The sequence below is a fragment of the Thermobia domestica genome, unplaced genomic scaffold, assembly GCF_964235325.1.
Source record: "Thermobia domestica unplaced genomic scaffold, izTheDome1.hap1.1 HAP1_SCAFFOLD_735, whole genome shotgun sequence".
NCBI classification, from domain to species: Eukaryota; Metazoa; Arthropoda; class Insecta; order Zygentoma; family Lepismatidae; genus Thermobia; species Thermobia domestica.
In genome coordinates, this window is record NW_027656445.1 from 49,220 (window position 1) to 57,500 (window position 8,281).

At 36.8% G+C, this 8,281-nt stretch overlaps 1 non-coding gene and 1 pseudogene across 1 annotated transcript; both read left to right on the plus strand.

Annotated features, from left to right (window-relative positions):
* Nucleotides 1-6,244: 6,244 nt before the first annotated feature.
* Nucleotides 6,245-6,931, plus strand: LOC145677300 (small subunit ribosomal RNA; annotated as a pseudogene).
* An 899-nt stretch (nucleotides 6,932-7,830) lies between these two features.
* Nucleotides 7,831-7,982, plus strand: LOC145677297 (5.8S ribosomal RNA). Its single transcript, XR_014129751.1, has one exon. It is a non-coding gene; the product is annotated as a 5.8S ribosomal RNA (ribosomal RNA).
* The last annotated feature ends 299 nt before the right edge of the window (nucleotides 7,983-8,281 follow it).

Genomic DNA, 8,281 nt, shown 5'->3' on the forward strand with positions numbered 1-8,281 from the left:
ACTTTTTTATTTTTTCTAATCTAGCTCTTTCTACCATTCCGTTTTCTTCAAATCTAATAGTAATGTCCAATACAGTTCTTAGATTTCCACGTTCCACAATCAAATCTGGTTTCAATACCTCTCCATCCACCTCATACACTTGTTCCATGCCAACATTATATTTTTTAAAAAGACAATGATCTCGAATTATCTTGACCACCTGATCGTGTCTGGCGATCCTGTAATTTGCATGGGAGACACATTTACCTAAAATATGACCCATTGTTTCTAATTCTGCTTTGCAGCCTCTACACTCTTTATTAATTTGAGAATCTACTCTGGCCAATGCTACTTTTGTGCCATAAGTATTAGATCTCATTTTAATAATATCAATAAACCTGTTATCAGGAAACAAATCATCATCAAACAAGAATCTATTACATACAGGGTCATTCCTGAACATGTGGATACCTTTCCCCATACTTTCTTTACTAGCCCAACTTTGAAAGTACTCGTCCTTTAATTCAATTTTTTTCTTGTTTAGTTCTTTTAAGCTACAATTCTCTTTAACCTTCAATTTCAAAGAAAGTTTAGACTCAAGATCTTCCAAATATTTACCCTTACAGAAGTTTACCAAAACAGGATCTTCTATATTTCTCTTCAACGAAAAAATAAACTTAAGTTGAGCCAGACTAATTATACCTGTTAAATTAGGGAAACCCAATCCACCATCTCTTTTTTTTACATAGAAAAAATCTTTAACCATAGATGGATGGAGATGAAGCCAGTTTTTTAAATACTTCCTTATCATTATATTTATTTCCTCTAAAAAGCTACTACTTACAAAACTTGCTATCCAAATATAAAAAAATTTTGGTAGTACATATGTTTGAGCAAGTGTTATTTTTTGACGTGGTTTCAACGGTAACTTCGATAATCTAACAAAAACTTGTTCCAACTCCGATACGTGATATGAATTTTCTATTCCCTTATTAAGAGTATAGTTACACCCCAAGTACCTAAAACGTTCACAAATCTTCATATCCTTTAAAAATTCTCCATTTATTTCTAATCTTAGATCCTCCGATACAAACGATCTCCCGGAAGGATACAAATTAATAGTGTAACATTTATTATATGACATACTCATTCCCATCATATTCAATACTTCCACAAAATATTTTATAAGCTTCTGGAGGTCCTCTTTAGAATTAGCCAACAAAACAACATCATCTGCATAGGCTAGAAGAGGCAGTGTTATATTTTCATACTTATAACCCCACTCAGTACTAAAAACCCGACGAACAATCTCATCCATAATAATATTAAATAACAACGGACTGAGTGGGTCACCCTGCCTAACTCCCCTTCTCACTGGTAGATTTACTTCTGTTTTAACAAAGTTTGTAAAGTATTACTATACAAACTTTTAATAGTACTGCAATACATCAAAGGAATACCTCTACTTTGTAGACAATCAATTATCAAATTTTGGGATGCCATATCAAAAGCTTTAGTAATATCAACTACACATCCATACAAAGGGGTACTTTTCTTCCCTTTTTTAACAATATCGTCTAATATAAAACAATTTGTCAAAGTAGAATTCCCAGTCCTAAACCCCTTTTGCGCAGTATGAATTGGTATGACCTTATTTAATCTACTATCAATAATACCAGTGAAAACACGACAAATTAACGAAGCAATTGTGATCGGCCTCCAGTTAGCTACATCATGCGGATCTTTACCTAATTTCGGTATCAGTACAGTTTTATTATTACTCCAACTTCTTGGCGTGCAACCCTCTAATAATATGATATTAAACAATTTACACAGAAAATAGAAACATTTACTATTATTAATATCCTTTTTTACTATTAGGTCAACTCCCGGGGCAGTTCCATTTCTTATTTTTCGAATTCTCTCTGATACCTCTTTATATGTTATTGGGCGCATCAATTCTTTCTTACTATTTTCATCTACCATTTCTCCTACAATATTTATTTTCACTTCATTTGCTTTCCCCCATAATTCACTATAAAATTTTCTAATACTTTCTTCGTCAGGATAAATATCTACCTCCAAATCATCCAATTCCCGATCTTCAACCAATAATGTTGCTAATTTTTCTGGGTTCTTTTCGTATAGTTTTTGAAAGTTGGCATATCTTTTCCTTTCATCACCCTTACCGTTCTTTCGTTTCATAACCTCCTTTTCAACCTTTTCTTTGTCTTTACTACAACCTAGCATCCTTATTACTTCATCATAGACTTCACTAATATTGGAACAACCCTCTTTTAATATCTCATTTAATGTACAATCCATCCTTTTCTCCACCTCTTTCATCCCATCTAAGTACAGACTCTCCATATATTCTACCATTCCTCTCCTAACTTCAGCTCCCTCCAATTGATCAACCAATCTTTCATCAACTAAATCTTGTACTATTCTCTCTAATACATTTTCCTGTTCCTGTCTATGAACAATCTCTCTATCAATTGCCAATATTATTTCAGTATTAATTCCCACATCCACCATTACCTCCTTTTTTCTCAACTCCTTCAGCTTTACCTCGTTTTCCTTAATAATTTGCTCCATTCCTACTATACTTTCCCTCAATTCCACCAATTCTTTTTCATATTTTACAATTGTTTTTTCCAACTCATCAACTTTCTCCTGATACTTCTTCTTAACCTTTGATTCAGACTCCAATACTTGCTCCTCTAATTTATAGTTATGCGCCCTTAACTTTTGATCTCTTAATTTTAAACATTGTAGCTCACGTTGGACCTTCCCTAATTCTTGATTTAATTTTTCATTTATTTCCTCTAACTCTTTATTCCAATCCTTTTCCGCTATGATTTTATTTGAGTTATTACCAATCATTTCCTTAAGCCTTAAATTTTCTTCCCTATACTCTTTAACTTTACACTCTACCTCTTCTAACAAAGAACTATATTCTTCCTTACTCATATTTCTTGTCTGTTCTTCCCTCTTTTTCAACAACATTTCTGTATTTTTCATTATTTCCCCTATTAACCTTTTAAACAAGTCTATCACATCACCCTGTTGTAATTCGACACCCAATCCCGCTAATTCTTCTAAAATCATATTCTTTAATATTTCTACATCCCCATTTTTAATCTCATTATCATCTTCTCCATTATCTTTATTCATTCCATCATCCCTCTCATTGCCCATTACATCTCCTTCATCCACATCTATTTCTATAGGAGTTAGCTCGGCTAAGGCTTTCTCTACTATAACTTTAGTTTTTTTTAACATCTGACATTTTTTATTCCTAATTTCCGCTAACGTTTTATTAGGAAAAGACCTATACAATATTTCATTAATATCTACCTTATCCTTATTCTTTTCCAAAATACTTTTAAATTTTTGTGTATCTGACTCTGTCCATTTTTGTTGCTCTTCTTTCTCACTTTTTTTCCTACTTTTTTCCAATTTAAGCTCATTCCACTCCTGCCGATGTGCCTTGGCACGATGCGTAGCTAACCCTCCCAACTTTTGAAAAGAGGATGGACACCATGGGCATTTATACTCATATTCCTGTTTGGGGCCCGAACATTTGGGTGTATGACAATCCGCCGAGTGAGTTTTGTCAAATCGTCCCTTACATACCGAACATTCTAACAAAAACTCCCCAACGTGGTGTTCTTCTAAATGATTATAAAATTTTCTTTTATTTGAAAAAATAAGCTGTGGATGATTTAAACAGCTAAATTCTACCATAGGGAAAGAAAATATTAATGTTTTTCCTTCCAAATATTGCAAACTCCCCCCAATATTAGAATCTTCTACTCCTCCCTCAGCCATCGTATATCTTATAAAAAGAATAAAAATGACGTATTCAAATAGAGCAAACATTACAAAACGACTCCCAACTCAAAGGAATAAATCCAATAGAGACTACCAGAGGATAGAATAAAGACTATATATATCCTACTCAAAAGCCATATAAAATAACAAATAGTTCTATACAAAAAACAGAACTAAAATAAAAATAGAAAATTTAATTTACAACCTTACTTCCTGGTAGGTGGAAAAACTCCCTACTACCATATATATTTCTTTCATAAATTTTCAATTTTTAATACATATAAATAGATGTGTACGGTAATTCTCATATTTATCAGTATAGGTTCTACGCCAAATCCCAGATAATTTTTATACAAATTGCTGATCAAAAATTGCCAAATAAATTATTGAGCCTAAAAATAGAAAGCACTTGTGGAAAACTATTATATATGAATTACAAACCTAAAAAATATTTAACATCTCATATTATTTTTCGAAAGCTATTAAATTCAAATTTATACTAATCGTTAATAGCCCAGTAAATTACCAAGCCTAAAAATGCTAATGTTTTGCTAAAGTATCTTACATAGAAATTTTAAACACTGAAAATATATTAAATCTCATTTTGTTCCTCTACCTTGATTGAATTCAAGTTTGCAATTATTTTTAAAGGCACAATAAAAGGTAATGCCTAAAAATGATAGTGCTTTCAAAGAGTATCCTACCTATAAATTCCAAACACTCAAAATATATAAAATCTCACTTTGTTTTTTCAACATCAATTAAATTCAAATATACAATTATCCTTAAAGGCACAATAAAAATTGATACCTAAAATTACTATTAGATCGTTGAAATAATTTTTAAACAAATTGTAAAAGTTAAAAAAGTAAAGAATCTCACACAGTGAATCCAATTCTTTTAAAACTTTATTTCCATGGAGTCGAAAAAGGCACAATAAATAATCCAGCTTAGATACAGCACCCTTCATTAATATATATTATATATAAATTTGAACTGCCGTCGTAAAATTAGAGAAGGGAAAAAAAAACTTCCTGCTGCTTGTATGTATATTTCAACTATTACACACTTGGAACAGAAACAGTTCACACCGTCCCGTCCAATCCACCGTCAATTAACAATTCAATAAACCGCACACCCTATTATATATCTGCACCATAACTTCATGTCATCATACCACACCCTTAAATGCACCGTCGAGACTTATATACCGTCGAAACCAACTATCTTCATTCCATTGACTAATATCCAGACTGAAAAAAACGGCAAAAATTCCATTTGCACCTAATTTTCCTCGTTAGTCCACCGTCAAGCCTTATATACCGTCGAATTCACTTATCTTAGCTCCGTTGATTAATATCCAAACTAGTAAAACCAGCAAGAATACCTCTTACACCTAAATTTCCTCATTAATACTCAATCTGTCGTATCGCTCCGTACCGTCTGTTTTAAATATAATAACGACAAACTGGCAAACTTTTTTACGTCTGGCAACCTAGTCCCAGCATGCTTCATTCCCATAATTCCTCAACATGAAGAAGAAGGAGCCACCCGCCATATTCACAGTATAATATTTTTTAATATTCCTTTCTAAATCCAATTATATCTTAGGCATCGGGGTTCAAAACACCATAAAGTTATTACAGTTTTAAAGCAGGTGTACCACGAAACCTTTAAATATACTAACAAAAGCCACCCATAGTTATTTCACGAGAAATAAAATAATTTTAGTTCTTTAACATATCTAACATGGCAAAACGTGCTCAAAAGTTAATCATTGTTTTTTTAAGAAATCCATTGCAATCCGGTACACAAGTGAAGAAATAATCCACCCATATAATTGTTTTTAATTACTAAACACTAAATCTTCACTGTTAAATAATAATTATTAATATATTTAAAGAAATTTGGAATATTCGAACAAATTCTCTGAACCACTAACTAGCCAAGCAAACATGGCTCCTTTTCATTTTTATTATCTTCCACAAGAATCCAACTGTATCTCAACCATCCTTAGGGATATACAGGCTATTCTATAAAAATATAGAATTAGAAGGTCGTTATAATAATTAAATAATTGAGCAAAAACTTCACTATAACACCAAACTGGTGGCCAGCCAAGCGAACATGGCTCCTTTTAAGTCACTTTATTTTCCAAAAGAATCCAGTTGTATCTCAAACATCCTTTAAGAGAACAGAAATATTCTATAAAAATATTAAACAATAATGCCACCACTATAGTTAATTAGCTGGGTACACACTTCTCACGTACAGAAACCAAATATTAGCCATGTCGTCATTCCTAATCACAAACCTGCCAAACAGTCCAGAATATCCATTTTCATAGCCAAGTTCCAATAACATATATAACCACGGAGCAACCAGCAAACACGTCCGTCTCCTAGGAAGCACTTAAAGGAATTGACCAAGGAATTGACCAAGGAAGCACTTAAAGGAATTGACGGAAGGGCACCACCAGGAGTGGGGCCTGCGGCTTAATTTGACTCAACACGGGAAACCTCACCAGGCCCGGACACTGGAAGGATTGACAGATTGAGAGCTCTTTCTTGATTCAGTGGGTGGTGGTGCATGGCCGTTCTTAGTTGGTGGAGCGATTTGTCTGGTTAATTCCGATAACGAACGAGACTCTAGCCTGCTAACTAGGCGTTGGAATCTTTCCTTCCAACGTTCATGTCTTCTTAGAGGGACAGGCTGCCTCTAGCAGCACGAGATTGAGCAATAACAGGTCTGTGATGCCCTTAGATGTTCTGGGCCGCACGCGCGCCACACTGAAGGAATCAACGTGTCTTCCCTGACCGAAAGGTCCGGGTAACCCGCTGAACCTCCTTCGTGCTAGGGATTGGGGCTTGCAATTATGTCCCATAAACGAGGAATTCCCAGTAAGCGCAAGTCATAAGCTTGCGTTGATTACGTCCCTGCCCTTTGTACACACCGCCCGTCGCTACTACCGATTGAATGATTTAGTGAGGCCTTCGGACTGATACCCGGCACCTCCGTCTTGCGGTGGTACCGACGTGTCGGAAAGATGGCCAAACTTGATCATTTAGAGGAAGTAAAAGTCGTAACAAGGTTTCCGTATGTGAACCTGCGGAAGGATCATTATCAATTCATCACCACTGCGGTGGTTGATGTCAAAAGTTTCTTATTAGTGTGTCGTATCAGTTAGATTGACACCGTTGAACGGGAGCCACTGATCTTGACAGGCGAAGGAGAGAAAGGTGAGCCGTGTCTTCCCTTTAGTTGGGAAGCGAGCAGCAAGAACGGGAGCCACTGTCATCGGCGAGGGTAGCGTAGGCTACCTGTTGACACAGGCCGTGTGTCATCAAAGGATTGGAGTAGACTTATTTCGGTGGAAAAGAAGTCTTGAAAAGACTCCAAGAGAGTAAGACTTATTCCATCGGAGCAGGAGTCTTAAATGCTCAGTCAGATGACATGATAAACCAGTTCCGACGTCCAAGGGCTCAAGTAAGCTTATTCCGTTTGAAAAGAAGTCTTGAAAAGACTCCAAGAGAGTAAGACTTATTCCATCGGAGCAGGAGCGTTTAAAATGCTTGTGTCGGATGTCGAGTGCTGGGGTAGAACGGAAGCTTGTCCTCCAAGGACTCGAGTAGGCTGTGACTGCTTTGTGGGAGAAGTCTTGAAAAGGCTCCGAGGAGCAAGGCTTACACGTTAGTAGCACAAGAAGCCTTTAATACGCTCGGGTCGGGCGACTAGAGCTAGAATTCGCTGCTTTGTAGGCCAGTATCCTTTTCTGTTCAAGATGGCCTTCAATGAAAAACTGGTAGCCATGATTTTTGGCTACAAACTCATGGGCAGCCTAAGATTATTCCTTGTGATGCAGGGAAAGGCTTTCGAATGAACACGCCCAGCTTTGTGGTGAGTGACCGCAGCTGACGGGGCCAAACAGGAGGCAGGGCGGCCCCCGATGCGGTTTGTTTACCGAACTTTAATTTCTTGCACGGCATACGTGAAATGCTGTTGTAGAATTTTTACAACCCTGAACGGTGGATCACTTGGCTCGTGGGTCGATGAAGAACGCAGCTAGCTGCGCGAAAGAGTGTGAACTGCAGGACACACGAACATCGACGTTTCGAACGCACATTGCGACCCAGGATCTCTTCTGGGTCACACCTGTCTGAGGGTCGGTAACTTTATCCTGGCGGTGGAAGTTTTTCGGATGACCCCACGGCCTCTCGCTACTTCGGTAGTGATGCTGTGGCCATGTGCAAGGGGCCTGGCAAGGGGTCTCGCGCAAGGCTTGACTTTCTTGTTGGTAACCTCTTGTGACCATGGGTCCGGGGAATGGAAACTGTGTGTTCTTGGGCTTCCGCGACAGCGGTCGTCTTAAATGAGCAGCAAAGGCTGGTGGTTTACATCCGCCTGTTGAGGCAGTTTTTGTCTCGACAAAAGTTCCTAAGTGAATTGGGGAACTTGGTCCTTGGAT